The following is a 17,015-nucleotide window of genomic DNA, read 5'->3' as shown; positions in this document are numbered from 1 at the left end:
GCGCTGACAGGTGGATCCTGATGCTCTCATCATCTTCAGACATCATAACATGCTGATCCCCGGGAGTCTGAGGGCAAATTAACTTGAAATGTTCTTGACATTTTCACTTTGGCATCAGAAATTGATTGCAGCGTTGCCCCCTCAAGGGCTACACTCACATTTTCATATCGCAGGAGTGGAGAAGTCTCAGGAATAATTGATGGGGTGTGTGGCAGGGCAGGTTTATAATAACACATGGATCTTCAGGGGGTGGAAATGAACTGCAAGGATTTTTTCCCCCCTGAAGACTTTGGGTTTTTTTTTGTGAGTCATTTTTACATGTTTGAAAAATGCAGCGGAGCGTGAGAGCAATATTGATCTCAATATTGATTGTATTTTCAGAGTGAAATGTGTCGAATTCACTGGAGGAGGCAGGTTGGGATTAGCAGCTGGAAGACAATAGAGTGTAGAGGACGAAGTGCTGGGGATTCTCTCCCGGGCGCGTGAGATGAGTCACGGAGCAGGACAGAGGAACACTGCACCGAGACAAAGAGATGAAGATGCATTATCCTCCATAAAGGACTTTAATGACCTGCTCTGGATGTTCACAAAACTGATCCGGACCTTCTTTATTGTGCAAGAAACTAATTAGATCCGTGTGAGAACCAAGCTTCTGAAGGGCTCCGTTATATGTTCCATCCTGTCCACTCCATCCATCACAAACCAACCAGCTAAAGACGCCAACACATGAGTGCCAAATAATATCTCACCAAAATAACAATATTTTTCATTCTCTCAAAAAACGAATGAGCTAGAATCGACTCATTAGCTCACGCTGAGTCTGAGACTTTCCAAAAGTGATGTTGGCGAGGGGTGAAGGAATAATGAAAGATGTTGGCGAATCTGACCTGGACTGGGCAGGAAAGGTGCCCTGGGTGAGGGGAGGGAGACTAGTTTCTCTGACATAAACAATTGAGAGTAAAATAGATCCTTTGAAAATACAATGCACATAGCATATTCCCAGCCCATGCAAGGAGACCGCAGGTCTGAATCCATGTGTCGGGCAGCTCCACGAAAACACGACCAGCTTCAGGCAACAGAGCCGCAGCTGTGTGCGTCTTATTAAACCTCACATTTGTATGACAAGTGGTTAAGAAGCCGACTGTGAGTTACAGTGTGCGCATGACATTCGTCGATTACATTTGAAGGGTCCATAACTTTTACTTTACGGTCTGTGTGAAACAGCGGGTTCTGGCTCACAAAGAAACCAGCGGAAACGGCAGTGTTTCTCCAATGGCCAATAAATACACATAAAAGACTGATGGTGGCGTAATTGGCCTGACATCTGCCATGTTTATTATGTTTCTGAGAGGAGAGCACGGAGGAGTGAATATAATGCAACAAGACTTACACGGTGCTGTGTTCGGCTAAATATACATTCAGTAGCAAATGTCCAAAATATAAGATTTCCTGCTTAGATGAGGCAAAAGCAGACATTTACCTGGCCAAACTCAAAAGTGGCCAGTTTAAAATGAATCTAATATTCTAAATATAAAATGCTTCAGAAAATCCTTCCTTATAGTTCTGCAGGTGTCTGCGTTTTATATTACATTATATTATATTATATTATATTATATTATATTATATTATATTATATTATATTATATTATATTATATTATATTATATTATATTATATTATATTATATAACATTACATTATATTATATTATATTACATTACATCATGTCATATTATATTATTTTATATTATATTATATTATATTATATTATATTATATGCCTTGGTGGAATGGGGAAACTTTGGTTGTAACAGGAACATACAAACGTTACATTAAAGACAAACATTAAACATTTAAGCCACAGACAAAGCAACATGACAATAAAGAAAGAAAAACAGAAAAACTTTATCATAACAATGCTCAATGATCAAGTTCCAGACCTGTGCCAGCTCAACTGCTAAGCCCTTGACCATGACTTGAAACTAACAGGGGCGGCACAGTGGGGCTTATCATACAGTACTCTTTTTGAACAGCTTTCTTTCAAGCTCTAGTGTTTCAGTGCTTACAGTACATTAATGAACACTGCTGTTGAGAAGTCCTGCTGGTGTTGTTGAAGCGGAGCTAGAACCAGGCAACAGCTTACTAGTAACAGTGTGTACGCTAACTTCAGAGAAGATTTGATCTGTCGGTGTGCTTATAGCTCAGCCGGGTCTCTGGTTTGGTGCTGACAGAGTCAGAGATCCAGTGTCTCTCTGAGTTTGTGATCTGACTCACACATTGCCTGAGGCGATGTGCTGTGTGGCTGCCTGCTGTGGAGTCAGTCAGAGTAGCAACCAACCACGGCGCGCGTGATGCTTTTACGTTGCATTAGCAATGACTGGATGTTACTCGCAATTTGTTTTATACGTCTCTTGCCATGGATTCTTTCTTTCATTCTGTCCCAATCTGGGTTCTGATGGAGGCTGGTTATCTTGGGGCCAGAGGCAGTGGTCATTGGTCAGACTGTAAAACGCAAACATGAGGCCTCATGTTTCATCCTGTGCACACACTCCCTGATAGAGCCTTCGATTTGGGTCCACGGCTGTCTGTAGCAAATCAAATATTGCAGATGATTTGTCGTTTCTTCCTGTTGTCATTGGCAACGTGACCAGGGAGCAGCTCCATGCACAACAACCGTATGCTCACTTTTTTCCCCGATCACATCCAACGCATGTTAACCTGAGCTTGCTGATGTTGATGACCAATGGGCACAAAAACGCAACAGAAAAACCTTTTCCAAAATAGTCTCCTGAAAACCGGCACTGCTGCCCTGACGCAGTGTTGCGGCCAGTAGAGGTCGCTTTTCCTCGCATCAAGTGAATGAGACCTGAAAATCCAAAAGCTGACATGAAACGCAAGAGTAGAAAGACTTAGTGACTCCCAAATAACCAAACCAAAATCGCAGAATCAAACCACTCAGCCGTATAACACGTCACACCCTTTGAGCTGAGGAAACTTCAACACACGTCACCTAACAATCTGTATGCATTTCCCCATGTGGGCGACAAAAGTCCAATTATTTCATGTTAAGGACCCGTATATCGGCTCTGAGCGGCTGGCTGCAGTTATTACAGGGATTGTGTCGAGAGTGGACAGCTGCTTAGCTCTAATCCTGCTGCTCTTTGATGATAAATCCGTATACATGCACGTATAGGTGCAAAAACCTCTGCCAGAGAGACGCTACTACATATCTGCCGCCTGCTATGCATGAACTCTATTGAGTGAAGTCTTATCTTTTTTCTACATGTTTGTGGTTTGACTGTCATAACACGTTTTGAACATGCCTCATATGGACATATATAAAAGAAATATCTTATATATAAGAAAAAAATATATATATATATTGTCTTTCAGTTGGGTCGACAGTTGTTTGCATCTTTTTTATCTTTATCTTAACAGTATTCCCCGTACTGACCATCATACAAGTTCATCTCTTTGCTGTGTTGTGCATTTGAGATTATAACTGAGGTTCATCATTATTTCGCACCCTCTCCTTTTCTTCAAATGAAAGGTTCGACTCATGTTCACACGCCTGGCAGCACTGCTGTGATAAAGCACCGTGCAGCAGGGAGCAAGACGCTAAGACTTTCAAAGAGTCCAGGGGGACTTTTCCCTGAGTGTCCTATATATTTAAAGAACGCACAGTTCTCCGTATGACGTCCCTACACTTTCACATGCGTTACAGCATTTATAATTTAAAGCCTTTTTTCTGCTTTTAATGACTGTAAATAAACACAAATAACTCCCCCATAGCTAGGTGAGGTTCGACTGTCCACCATAGAATGAATCCATATTTATATCTGCAGTTTTCTTCATGTGCTTCACTGTGGTTTGAACGATGACGCACGTTACAGTGTCTTCATGTCCAACAGGTTTTGAATAAATCCAGCGCCTGCTCAATATTGTATATCAAAGCATGCACGCCCACGGACACGCAGCACCACAGTCCATGTATAGCACCTGACATCTCCCATCTATAAAGCACAAACCCCATACAATATCTCCATGGCCTCTTTTTCATTACTCCCTCGCCTACGTCATTCTTCCTCCTCTTCTGCCTCCTTGACTTTCCCTTTCCCAACAATTTTAGATCACTTTCATACACACTTGGCTGCCGTTGCGTCTAATATTGCGCTTCTCTCCGCAGGATTGAGAGAGAAACGGGGGAGTTTGGTGGGCGGTGATCTCAGACGGAAGCAGGAACAAACGTGCCGTGCTTCTTATTCAGTCGGGACACGACACCAGAAACAGTATTGACTGTCAGGTTGCTGCAAAGCCAGCACGAGTACTCAACAACGTCACGTTCAGTTCTGGATTTGTCATGGTGAGCGCTGTAACTGCACAGCAACACGGTTCTTGTTTCAAATCCAGCTCAGATCAAGTATGACTCTTCATCCTGGGCCTGCGTGGACGTCCTACAGGACTCCGTGTATGATCCAAATACAACAGGGGGGATCTATTTTTCAGAGGCGTGAATGTGAGTTGTCTATTTCTGCCAGTCCTGCAGAGGCCTGTGAGACGACCAAAGGGGCTGAAGGGGGTTAAGCTTTTGTTCTTACTTCTCATGGGCCTACTTCCTCGACCATTTCACGCTACGGACACCAGTCAAAACTCTAAACTGTGAACACAAACAAACTGAACTTGAGTCTTCAGCTGAGTCCCAATTCTTCCTTGGTCTCGACCAATAAGTCTCCCAATTCTTCGTTGCCCGCGGGGAAGGGTTAAGGGGTAAGCGTGACATACCCCTCGGAAACAAGCTTTTCAGGACTTGAAACTTTGCACTTGAAACCTAGGGGTAAGATGAGATGCCCACGAAGCGTTGTGACCGTGACGTCGGACGAAGCGAGTGGGCAACACAGAGCACAAGTGTGAGTGTTAACACAGTGACGTATAACACGGAACCATCTTGTTTTGTAATATTAATAACACTACAAGACAGGACATTTGCTGGTCGGCTCCTTGTGTTTACATGAATGTCGGTATATAAAAACACGAAGCAGACTAGTGATGATTACGCTGGAGCATTAGCTTTGACGCTAGCGTCCGTTACAATTACATCGGTTATTTCACATGAAAAACATTCATCTTTTGGCTGATAGTCCTTGATAATGAACTGTCCTACCTTCCACACGGTCGTCCGGCAGCTGACACAGTTCAGTGTCCGCTAATTCCTGAGGTAAACACAACGCAAAACTACTTTTGGACGCCATTTGTTCAACAAAGTACATTCGCGTTCCTCTGTTCCGTTGAATCTTTATGTTCAGGTCTTTGCTGTTTGGTCTATTCCAGGAAACTATAGTGGGACAGTTGGGACTGGAAGAAAAGGTGACAGCCCAACAAGCTGGAAAATGTAAAACAAAATTACAAGGTCTGTTGTATTTATGAACATTAAAACATGCCGTCTCATTGAAAACAACGCTGAATGTCAACCAAATCATTATAAATCTTGCATTAATACGAATATCATATCATAATTTTCATGTGTCTCTGTTCTTTTGGAACTTGAATCTGCCTTTGTAAGAGCCGTGCATCATGAGATGGAACCTCAACACACTGACAGCTTCTTCCCCTGCATGGAAAGACAATAAACTGGTCCTGTTATGGATTAATCACTGTTGTAATGAAGATATCATTAGGTTATTTATTTATTTTATTTTATTATTTTTTTTTGCACATCAGTTTTGTTTACAGTTTTTTGTGTGCTCTTGTTTACAGTTGTGCTTGTGTGCCTTATTAATGTGTTAATGTTTACAGTAATCTTTATATCTATGTTAAATTGTAATCTGTAACTGTTTTCTGCTCGTGTTATGGTTGTATTAATACACATTTTTACTTTTCATGAATGCATATATTGAACAAAAATAATAAACAATGCACCAGTTGAATATTCCTCACTGCTTCTGCCGACGTCACATTCAGTCAGCAGCAACAGTTGATGACGTTGCAAGTGTCTGGGGGTGTCCCATTTCTTCGTGGAATATTTTCACCCCTGGCCCTTGACACTTGTTTTTGAGGGGAAGAGGAAGGTGGGAGAATTGGGACGCAGCCTAAAGCAGACAGGATATTTTGCCTCGAGCAACTCAGCTTAAGATGCAGGAAGTGAAACAACTTAGCTTAACACGCCACAACGCTCTGGTTTTCTGTGCATGGCAGGGAATGCGGTTCACCAAACAAGATGTCATCGTAGACTGAGTTATCGTAGAATGGGTTGCTCTCTCCAGATCTGCCCACACTGCCCCCCGCTGGCCAGAGTGAGCACGTAGTTGATAGGACCCAGCTGCGATGGCGAGGTGTGAAGTATGCACAGGGGAGGGGCTTATGGATGCTTTCAAACTCAAGGCCAGGGGGACACATCCAATTCTGCGAAGTCATTCCACGAGGCCGACAAGAGCATTAAACACTAGTAGCTTACAATTCAGCTTCTAATCTAAAGTTCACCCAAAGCTATCTCTCCTCCTATGCCAATTGTTGGGGATCACAAAAGTCAGAAAAGGGTATTCGATGAAAGAGTGTGGCCGTAAGTTCAAAGAATCATTTATGCTAAATTTAGCCTCTGTGAATCGATACCAATATCACAATATGATGTTATGAACTATGGAATTTCAATACTTTCACCCCACAAATTTTGGCACCTTGGTTGGGTTGGTGACGTCCCATGACTTGAGGTTTGGTGAGTGAGCAAAAGATTGTTTCTATAAATGGATATAAGTGTCTGAACATGGACCTGCTGGATGGGATGAGAAGCTTAGTCATCCAGTAGAGGCTCAGAGTAGAGCCCCATCAAGTATTTTTGAATAGTTGTTGAGAAATGGACAGAGATTTTGTGCCTTTGGGTCCGAGCTACTCTCTCCAAACCATGCATTACACCGCACGGCAGGTCTCACTAATGGACGGACAGGGAGAGACAGGCAACATGGGAAATCCAGGCTGTAGAAGGAGAGGAAGTCGATCATTAACATTTGTACGAAGATATGAAGTTTGATGGCAAGGTGGAGGAACTGTCTTGCTCCGTCCACCCCCTGATGGAAAATGCCGATGGCAAAAGGAGAAGAGCCCAGTAACCATGTCACGTTTGAAGCCCTAAGACTAAAAACACATCAAGAACACGGTGTTATTCTTTACTTGTGATGCAGCCTGGTGCTGTAAAAACATGGAGCATTTTCTCTCTCCTCGCCGAATGTTTGAAGCTAAATCAAAGACAAGTAGAGAGGAGATCACACAGAGATCGTAAAGTGCTGCCAAGCCCTGTCCGCTCTACATATCAAAACTTTTGAAATTATCAAGCTGAAAATACGCTGCATCTGTAGCCTCTTTCATTGTTGGCACGGCTCTTATTTGCAAAAGGCAGGTCACCTAGTTTGATACAACTTGTTTGGGCAGTCAGTTGCCTTGGGAGAGGGTCAAACCCCTACGACCCTGAGGGCAAATGAGAAAATGGATGAAGAGTTAAACTAAATATATAGATATCTGTACTATGATTATGAAAATGATAACCAACAAAACCACCAAAAAGCAAGTCGGTCCCCACGGTGTGACCTCTATCACCATATTAATAGCCCAGGTTACCATTATAATGCTACTAAAAATGATAGCAGTGAAGTATCAGTAGAAGGCAGTAGAAGGTTGAGCTGTCCTACAGTATAAGCTTATCTAACGCCTTCAAGATTTTCCACAAAATATTTGCTCCATGCGTAAATGATCAGCACATGTTCATGTGGAGCAGTTCCTATAGCAGCTGACACTAAATCATTTAACCAATATAAATGCTTCCAGCTGACTCAATTGAATCCGATTTTTCTTCTTCCTCGCAGGACACCTCCCAGATTTCACAGACTATCAAAGTCCTGTCGACCGCAACAGAGATTTAACCCAGAAAAAAGTGTGGAGTGGAGGCTGGAACCAATGATGGAGGAAACCTCCTGCATTATGTTTTTAAATCCTGTAGTTCGACTGTTGGGTGGATGAGAGGATTAAAATGAGGTGAATATAATGAATATGTGAGCCATTTTTATTTTGTTCATGAACATGATTTAAATGCTTCAGTCATTGACGTGTGTGATCCATTGAAAGTGGAAGGATCTCACATGCACAGTTCATGTCTTTGTTTGAGTAGCGCTTTAAGCAAGGCAGCCATTTCACAAACTTAAACTTGCTATAGTTTAAGTTTGTTTTTTTTAGTTAAATAAATTAAGTTTAATTTTACTTTCGCATGAATACAGGATGCATTTGTTGTATTCAGTTGTAGTAAGTCTAACTACATTTAGAAAATGAAAAAAAAAAAGAAACTCTAAATAAATATAAAATAGTATAAATGCTGTGGTACGTTTTATGGCTCCACAATGTTGGCTCTTTTGTTTGTAAAGGTTACCAACCCCGTTCTAAATAAAACTTTTGATACCATGACAAGAGAGGGAAATATCAGATGTTCTTGAGGAATACAGTCACTTGGGTAGCAAACAAATGTGGGAAAAACATGTACGCCTCACGGAGGAGGCTGCGGGAACATCCTGCTAGTTCAGGCGTTGTGCCAGCGACAAAATAGCTGACCATAGATGGACCAGAGTCATTTTGCTTGTGTTGAGAAAACAAGGCTAAATGTGATGTCTGACACCAAGGGTCATCCCAAAAATAAACAGTATAAAAAGCTTCTGTGAACATTTGCTTGTTGATGTGACGCCTGGGATCTGTTGAGATGTGTATCTCGAGGGACCGTGACGCATTAGGTCAGCAACACGGAAATCACACAGACAGCTGAGGTGCAGAAGTTAGGAGTCAAAATTAGGGAGGTCAGATGGACACGTGGAGAGTGTTGGACGAAGAATACCGGAGAAGGAAATGCCAGGAAAAAGAGAAGGGGAAGACATCCAGAGTGATGGGAAATGAGGGACAGGTGTGACTAGATCTAGACAGGTTAAGATGGAGCAGGCTGACTTGCTGTGGCAACTCCTGATGGGAAATACCAGAAAAAGAAGAAGAAGGCTGTTGAAAATGCCCAAAACAACTGGACTTTTGCCTTTCAGTCGATACAGAAATAAGAACTTTATGTATCACCCTCACAGTGTTATTGCTTCACACACATATAACACCCGAGTTATTGCAGCAATTAATAGTACAAAATACTCTGGAGGGAACAGTGAACACAAATCATAGCATTAAAGTTTAATTCCCGCTATCGATCATTTGGGCTCTGTTCCGGACAAAGTTCATCGATTGAAATTAAAATTTTATTTTTAAGCTCCACAGACGAGCACTAACTACGGTAATATTCAGGGGCATTTTCTACAGTCTGAAAAGATAGAATTGATGTCCATGATGCTCTGTGCTGTCACCGGGTCACCGGGTCGGGCTACAGCCCAGGACGACCTCCAATATCATCTGAGAACAGTTTCAACTAGGACACTGTTCTGAAGTCAGAGGAGTTTGTTATGCAGAGGAGGGGTAACAAACATTTGTATAGGGCTTTTATTTTACTGTAATACACTAACTTTTAACTATTCAGAACAGCTTTTCTTGCAGCATGCGTGTCAAACCCGACAACCAGGGGCCACATTTGGACCAGGGAGGAAAAGTAAAACATTTCTTCATCCGTTCATGTTTCAGTCAATTTAGCCAAGGATGTGATGTTTTTTTCTGCGTTCATCTGTAACACCTTCGACACATTCTCACGCCTGCGGCGTCACATATCGTCTGTCATGGCAGGCTGTGTTGCACGTTGATGCATTTGGCCTCAGTTGAATCACGATTCCCCTCCCGCTGGTTGAGTCACGATGTGGCGCTTCTTATGGTTTCACTCTTGAAATTTAGTTTCATGTTATTTTGCATATGTAGAACACTGTTCAACACCATGAGTGACGCTCATGGCCACATAAGGTACATAACGCCAATCTCTCTTTCTGAACATGGTTGGGAAATACTGTATTTTTCCCTCCATGTTGCATTCTGCGTCATCGTCATGCAACATTGGATGCAAAATCTGTCAATAGTCAGTTTGTGACGTCTTAAAACGGGTTGTTTTAAAGTTGCTCATTCACATCTAAGAACTGCTGCTCACGCGCTGTTCATTCAGAACCAGCTTCAAGACTGAAAAACTGACTTTATAAAACGAAAGCACGACCAAATCTCTGAAACACAAAAACAAAGGTTAGAAGTATTGACTCCTCAGGAATATAGCAAAGATATAGTGCTGACTCATCAGTTTTGCCGTGTGCCAAAACACTTCTGGAACCACGTTTTACTACTTTTACGCCCCACAATAGAGCTGGTGTTGGAGCAGCAGTTTCTGCTCCCACCAGTCAAGACCTCACATCTTAACCCATCAGCTGCCTGCAGACAGTACTCAGTTGACCTTCCACCCCTGTCAGGGCTCAGTTTGCCCCTCCTCTTGTAGACTGCGTTTCTACAAAGTCCTGTGGAATGAGTTTCTCAGTGGAGGCGTGCGCTGTCTCAGTGCTTTTCTAGTTTATTTAGTTTTCATGGTTTATATATTGCTTCCACTTATGGCCCTTTCTTCCCGTGGTCTCCACCTGTCTTTTATTTAAAGGGCGATTAGCCTTTTGATCGACGTCGCTTCACAACAGCGTGTTTCTGTCAGGGATGAAGAATGCATCCGTCCTCCGTAATACGTCACCTGAGAGTGTGCGTGTGTCAAGACACAGCCGCACGCTGTTATCGTCCACCGGTGCAGCTGCCAAATCCTCTAAACACTTCACGTACAATAGATTAATTCACTGGGAGATTTCAAGTGGCAGGAACTTTCCAGACGCCACAGGTGGCAAACTACTCACTTCTTTTTTTTTTTTAGCTGTCAGCCATCATTATTCAAACTTTAGTGCCGCTCATAATCACATCGTAACTTTACATCAGCATTTATTACCATTCTCAATCCCTAAATTGCCCGGCATGCGCAGCCTTGGAGGAACGTGCTTCTCTTTAAAATCCAATTATGTCTGCTAGTTATCATTTTTGTGGCTAAGCCAATTTGGAAATGGACAGAGGCCATTGGGAGGATCGCTGATGTCTGCAGGCACACACCAATGGTTCCCGAGCGTGTGCGTGTTTATCAGGTGGCCACAGCCAAACGTCAGCGCTCGCCCACCACCCGCTCCTGCAGCTGCATGTGTGCTTGGATTGATTGTGATCAATAACCAGTCGACCCATGGTCCCTGCGTCGCTGCTGAATTATAACTGTCAGTGTGTGGCTGTGTGGGAGCGGGTGGAAGAGATTGGGAATGGGGGGGAGGGCAGTGGGTGGGGGGTTCGAGGTGGACAGGCCTGTTAGGATCGTTCTCCTGTGACAGAGCAATCGCTCTCATCCTCTCTGCACTCAAAGTCAACTCATTGCGCTCTCATTTCACACTTGATGGCCAATGGAAAGTGGGAAGGAGGAGGAGCAGGGGGAAGCGAGGGAAGCATGGAGAAAAGATGCGTTTGGACAGTGAAGGCAGCTCCAGCGTCTGCCTCCACCTCAGACCCCGTCGTTTCAGCTTTCAGTTTTGTGGAGCAAAGTCGCGCATGGTCGACTGAGCACCTCACTGTATCTCTTAGCGGGGAGTCCAGTCAATGTCTTGACCTGTATCCATGATCTTTTGCCCCCTGACAAATGCCTGAGACCATGAATGAAGACAAGAACCTGTTCAGAAGTGGACAGCTTTTAGCTCAGCTCTTTCTCCAACAGAACAAACTGATGCTATCTGACTCTGCAGGATCCCCTCACTCGTAGTAGTCATACTTAACGTGTAAGTATAATTCCGAACCTCACATACATTTACATTCATTTATCACCAAAAATAAAGGTCAATCAAGAATGGGACATTTTTTAATCCAAGTCGTCGCCTGTAAATGATGCATCTATATTAACAAGGAAGCCTGTGCTTCGTTTGAATTCTTATAGGTCAATTTTAGCATCTCTCGCTCCCTCATATAGTGACAATCTTCACATGGACTTTTGTGTCCAAGGTTGATGCAGACATTAATGTTCCCTTCGCATGTTGGCGGGACAATGTAATGAAATGCTGAGATGAAATGTAAAAATATTGGATGAGGCAAGGATGAGGTTCACAGAGCAGAGCCATATGAACCTGGCCGAGGGCATCAGCTTGTTTTCAGAAGTGGTGGGAACAATGGTTAGACTGGTGTTTACTACAGACCAGGCATCTGTGACGCAGCATTGTTGCATGTTTTAAGTGAGATAATTCTTTTTAACTTTATTCTTTCTCATGAATCCTTCTCTGGTGAGACTTTTTTCTGTCCACTTCTGGCCACCGTACATCTGCCTAAGCTGATCAGGCTGAAATAAATCAGAATCACGTGTCTTTCAAGTCTATTGTGCACCTATCTCAAGTATCAGGTTTTTCAGTACCACTGAAAATAACCAAGGTAACAGTGGCTACCAGGATTTGTGTGTGATGGGGGCAAAGGACAACCTCCCCTAAACTGATGCCTGTGAACCGCGCTATAGAGTCCACCTCATAACACGTGTTTTTCCATCCATCCACAGTCGGTTTTGACTGGTTCCTGCATAAAAATGTGGACTGGTTTTTATGGTTCACATAAAAAACAGAACATGATATTATCATTATTTAACCTCTAATATGTGGTATGACCTGCAGGCTCTGTAATGTTCCTACCCCACAAAAACTTGACATTTGACATTACAATTCAGTGAGTGGTGACCACCTTAAAAATGGCAACAAATGATCCTGCTGTAGTCCACTGAGAGCAGCGTATGAAGCAGCCGTGTGATTATTTTTCAGCTCACATTCATCTATGCTGTAAACACAATTGAGTGGCAGCAGCTGTGACAACTGACGTTCAGCTTAGAGATCAGGCCCGATGACACAGTGGCACTGGCTTAAAATCATCGTGGCTGATGGTGACACTTCATGATGCCAATGAACTGTGAGAAAGTAAACTTGAAGCTTTCCCATTATTTCAGTATCTAAGAGAAACTGCTTTTGCCACAGATTTCCCTGAGCACCACACAAGAGTGGAGTCCCTTAACTTCGCCGACCTCCAGCAGCTGAACTTGAAGATAAAGCAGTGTTAACGTGTTATAACTGACCGCTCCCTACTCTATCACTCGCTACTGAAACAGGGCTGTGAAGGAGGAGGAGGGCCCAGCAGGGGGCCGAGGATGGATGCGACTGGAGAACAGAAGTCAGGGCTGTTGAAACTATGGCAACAGGCAATTAAAGGGACGGTCCAACCATCAACCTTGGGTGGGGTCTGTGGAAGATGAAGATCATGAAGTTACCATCACAAGAAGTAGTAGAACGTTAACAGAGGAGGACAAGACGTGCATGTTGGAGGCGTTCTTCTCATGAAATTGTAGTGAAAGTGAAGGATGGTCTAGTCACGGATGCCTGCGTCTGTGACGTGGATATTATGACAAATAATATCACCTCGAAAGTTTGGGGCACCACCTGAAATATAGTTTCCAGGAGACTATTAAGCTCTCTTGATTAACACTTAATTAATTAATTAACGGTGGTAACTTAATTAATTATTAGCGTAATCACTCTATTTATCTGAAGTCACTACTCGTGATGTAATGTCCTTTACTGATCAGAGGCTCTTAGATTGATTATAATACACTCCAAAGTAACGTGATCAAGACCAACGTAATTTTAGAGATTTATTTAGGAATAAAAGAACAGAAAGAAACAGGAAAGATGCAAAGGAGAATGAGATGATCCCGACAATGTGATGGAAGCGTAAACCAGTTATGAATCAATGTCAATACCGTATCAGACACGTGTGTAACTGATGGGAAAGTTCAGACTTTCGTCGCAGACGGGGTGATCGTAGCTGGCAGAGAACGGCGTAAGATCGAAGGCGTAGCTTTATCTCGTGCCAGGTGATTCACCGGTCTGGACAACCTTCTAGAGTGGTCGCCTTAATGACACACTCCAGGTAGCGGAAGGTTGTTGGAAGTTGGACTCGCGCACTCGTCACGGCTGCCGGCTGTGATCACGTGGTGTGACTGGGCCGTTCCTGAAGGAAGCTGTGGCTTGGCAGACCGCTGGAGGACGAGGGCGATGTGCAACTTTGAAAAAAGTTCCTCAATCACTCTCACACTTGGATGGGCAGCGAGTGGAACGCTTCAAGGGTGGAGGAGAAGCAAGAGTCTTTGCAGGAAACTTGAGCAGGAACCGTCGAGGAAGTTGGTTGTAGTTGGTTGTAAGAGGTGAAGTATCCAGAGGAAGCGGCAGAAGAAGGGGGAAGAGGGCAACCGAGGGACAGAGGGGAACAGAGCAGAGAGGGGAACAGAGGGCGGAACTGAGAGGAGCACAGAGGGGCTGAACAGAGAGGCTGAACCTCTGTAAACTGGGTCTTTTAAATTCTCATGAAGAGTCTCCTTGTCCAGTTTTGATTGGTTGAAGGAGTTCCATCACATATTTCTGATTGGACGAGGATTTCCGAGCCTGGCCTTCCTCCTCCTCCTCCAAAAGGGGTCGTAAATTCCAGTCTTGAGATGGGAGATTTTGATCCCCCCCACTACCAGAGTTTTATTTGACAATAAAACATTACCTGAGTTGTAAAGTTGCTCACAATCTGTCAAAACTTTCCCATCTCAATTCAAGCATTCAAACGACACCAAACATGACCATTCTAGCACATTGTCTTCTTATAATGATCAACATAACAATCAACCATTCATGTCAAGTTTAACATCACATGTTCAGGGCATCTGGTTTGCTGGAACATCCTGTGGAAACCATGGGTTAAGTGGGAAACAAAAGTCCTTTTTTTCAGAAATACACATTAAGACACATTCACATACAAGTCTGTCTTTGTTCATCTGGAACCTGGAGAAGGGGGAGTTGTGTGTGTCCCCCACCAAACAGGGTTCATGAGTTGGTCAGGGTTTTTTCCTCTTACGGCACAGCATCCTGGACTGTTGCTCTAGTCTCTCCCCCCTTTGACCATTCCAATGATTTATGGTCCTTATCGGAGGGTTCAGAAACCTCTGAGCTGCCAAAGGCATGGTGGGAACTCAAGGAGATGTCTCCGAGTTGAAGTTACAAATTCCAGAAACGTTCACCAGGTCCATGCTTGAATCTCTGGAGAAGGAATCACTACAAAATGGCATCTGTGAAGTCATATATGACTGAAGGGGAATCTCTTTACATACCAATGTTTCAAGTCAAATGAAAAACAACCATCACTCTCTCATTGAAACACACATTGAGTGACACAGCTCTTGTGTTGGACCCAGCGTGTTCGTGACCATACTGAGAGAGAGAAGGCAGGGGACCCAACAGTCTGACAGGGGGTATCAGACATTAAAACTTCAAGGAGTCTGAGGATTTAATATGACACGCTTTGCTCCCAATTCACAAAAGACTCTTCCCATTTAAGCACAATAAGAGGGCGTCAGGTGACCTGGCTCATATGTCTGGTCGCAGTTTTAGAGGTGTGATTTCGTCTGAAGCACTGTGAAAAAGGCTTTGTTATCTGAAGCCTATAATAGACGAGGGCTGGGTGGATCATTTCTTGCCAAGAAAAACTCAATTTTTCTCACGTTTGAAAGCAGGAGAAAAACTTCTGGTGGTTATTATCACAATGAGCTTGACAATGAGCAATGATTTTTGATGACAGCGCCAATGTAGGAGATGCTGATCTGACCGTTTATGATAATTAAATGACATTCAGAAAGGAGGACTCCCATATAGAAAATGAAGCACACAGTCATGAACCACGCTGCTGTGAGGCTTTTCTGACGAGTCAGGTCCATGTGTTGCAGTAAATTAACAAAGAAAAAGAAAATTGTTCATGACGAACTGATGCTGCAGACTCCTTCATTTCTGAAAAGGCCATTTTTGTCACTTCCTTTAATGCCACAAATGTCACTATTCTGGCCATTTTTTTTCCTTCCATAAATCTTTAATTCCACTTTCCTGCTGGTCCTAATGACTTGAACCCCATTAGTGCAAATTAATTAGAGAAAATGGGTGTAAATTTTAATACTTAATTCGAGTGTTGCAGGAATTAAAGCTTTTTCTTTGAGAGGGGACGAGACAAGGGAAAGTTTTTTTTTAAAGATTAAAAGATTGTTAAAGAAAAAGACTGTCCCTTTCTTGAAATGAAGCACTTATAGGTTCAAATACACTGACCACTGACCACTGGAGAAAATACAACCCTGAAGGGGGACACATTCACAACAATGACTCCACCGATTATCATAACTCCTGCAAGATTGTACAAAGAGAATCCTTATGTCTTGGGTGTGTTATGAGTGAGTTTGTCCTGATAATCGCTCGGACAACGTTTGAGTCCAACAAACATAAATGTTGAACATGGTCAGCATTTACCACCAAAAGTCTTCAGAGCCCACTGCGTCCGAACAGAACTGTGACGTGCAATGGAACCCAGCCATCAAGAAGTAAATCTCTCTCCAGTCTGCAGCTGTCCTCAGCCGGTCCGTCCCTTCATATGACCGGGCAGCGAACTTCAGTGCCACGAGCAGCAGATCTGTGTCTTTCAGTTACCATGAAATCGGTTTCATATTCTTCCGTAACAAAAAACAAAACACCAACCATCCGATGCACTTTCATGCTGGTGGTTTTACTTCACTTTATCACCTGAGATCTCACAACATTTCGGGCTTCAGGAACTCTGGTGAGGCAGAAGGTTTGATGATCGCGATGATCGGTCACACCACCGACATGACGATCAGAGGCAGACTTTGTGTCTTCAAGTGTGGGGTCTAGCTAAAGTGAGGGCGATTGTGTTTGGCATCCACATGCAGCCACACACCTGACATGGTAAAAATAAAAATGAAAGCGTGCGCATGGCTTAGTAAATGGTGGGAATGAAATACAGTGGAACCTCGGTTCTCGACCACAATCTGTTCCAGACAGCTGTTCGAGAAGTGAATTGTTCGAAATCTGAATCGATTTTTCCCATTACAATGAATGGAAAAAGAAATAATGCGTTCCAAGCCTTAAAATAGTCTTTTGTAGGAGTGAATGTAGAGT

The sequence above is a fragment of the Synchiropus splendidus genome, chromosome 7 (assembly GCF_027744825.2).
Source record: "Synchiropus splendidus isolate RoL2022-P1 chromosome 7, RoL_Sspl_1.0, whole genome shotgun sequence".
Lineage (NCBI taxonomy): Eukaryota > Metazoa > Chordata > Actinopteri > Syngnathiformes > Callionymidae > Synchiropus > Synchiropus splendidus.
The sequence above is the reverse complement of the archived record's forward strand: the minus strand, read 5'-3'. Positions refer to the sequence as shown.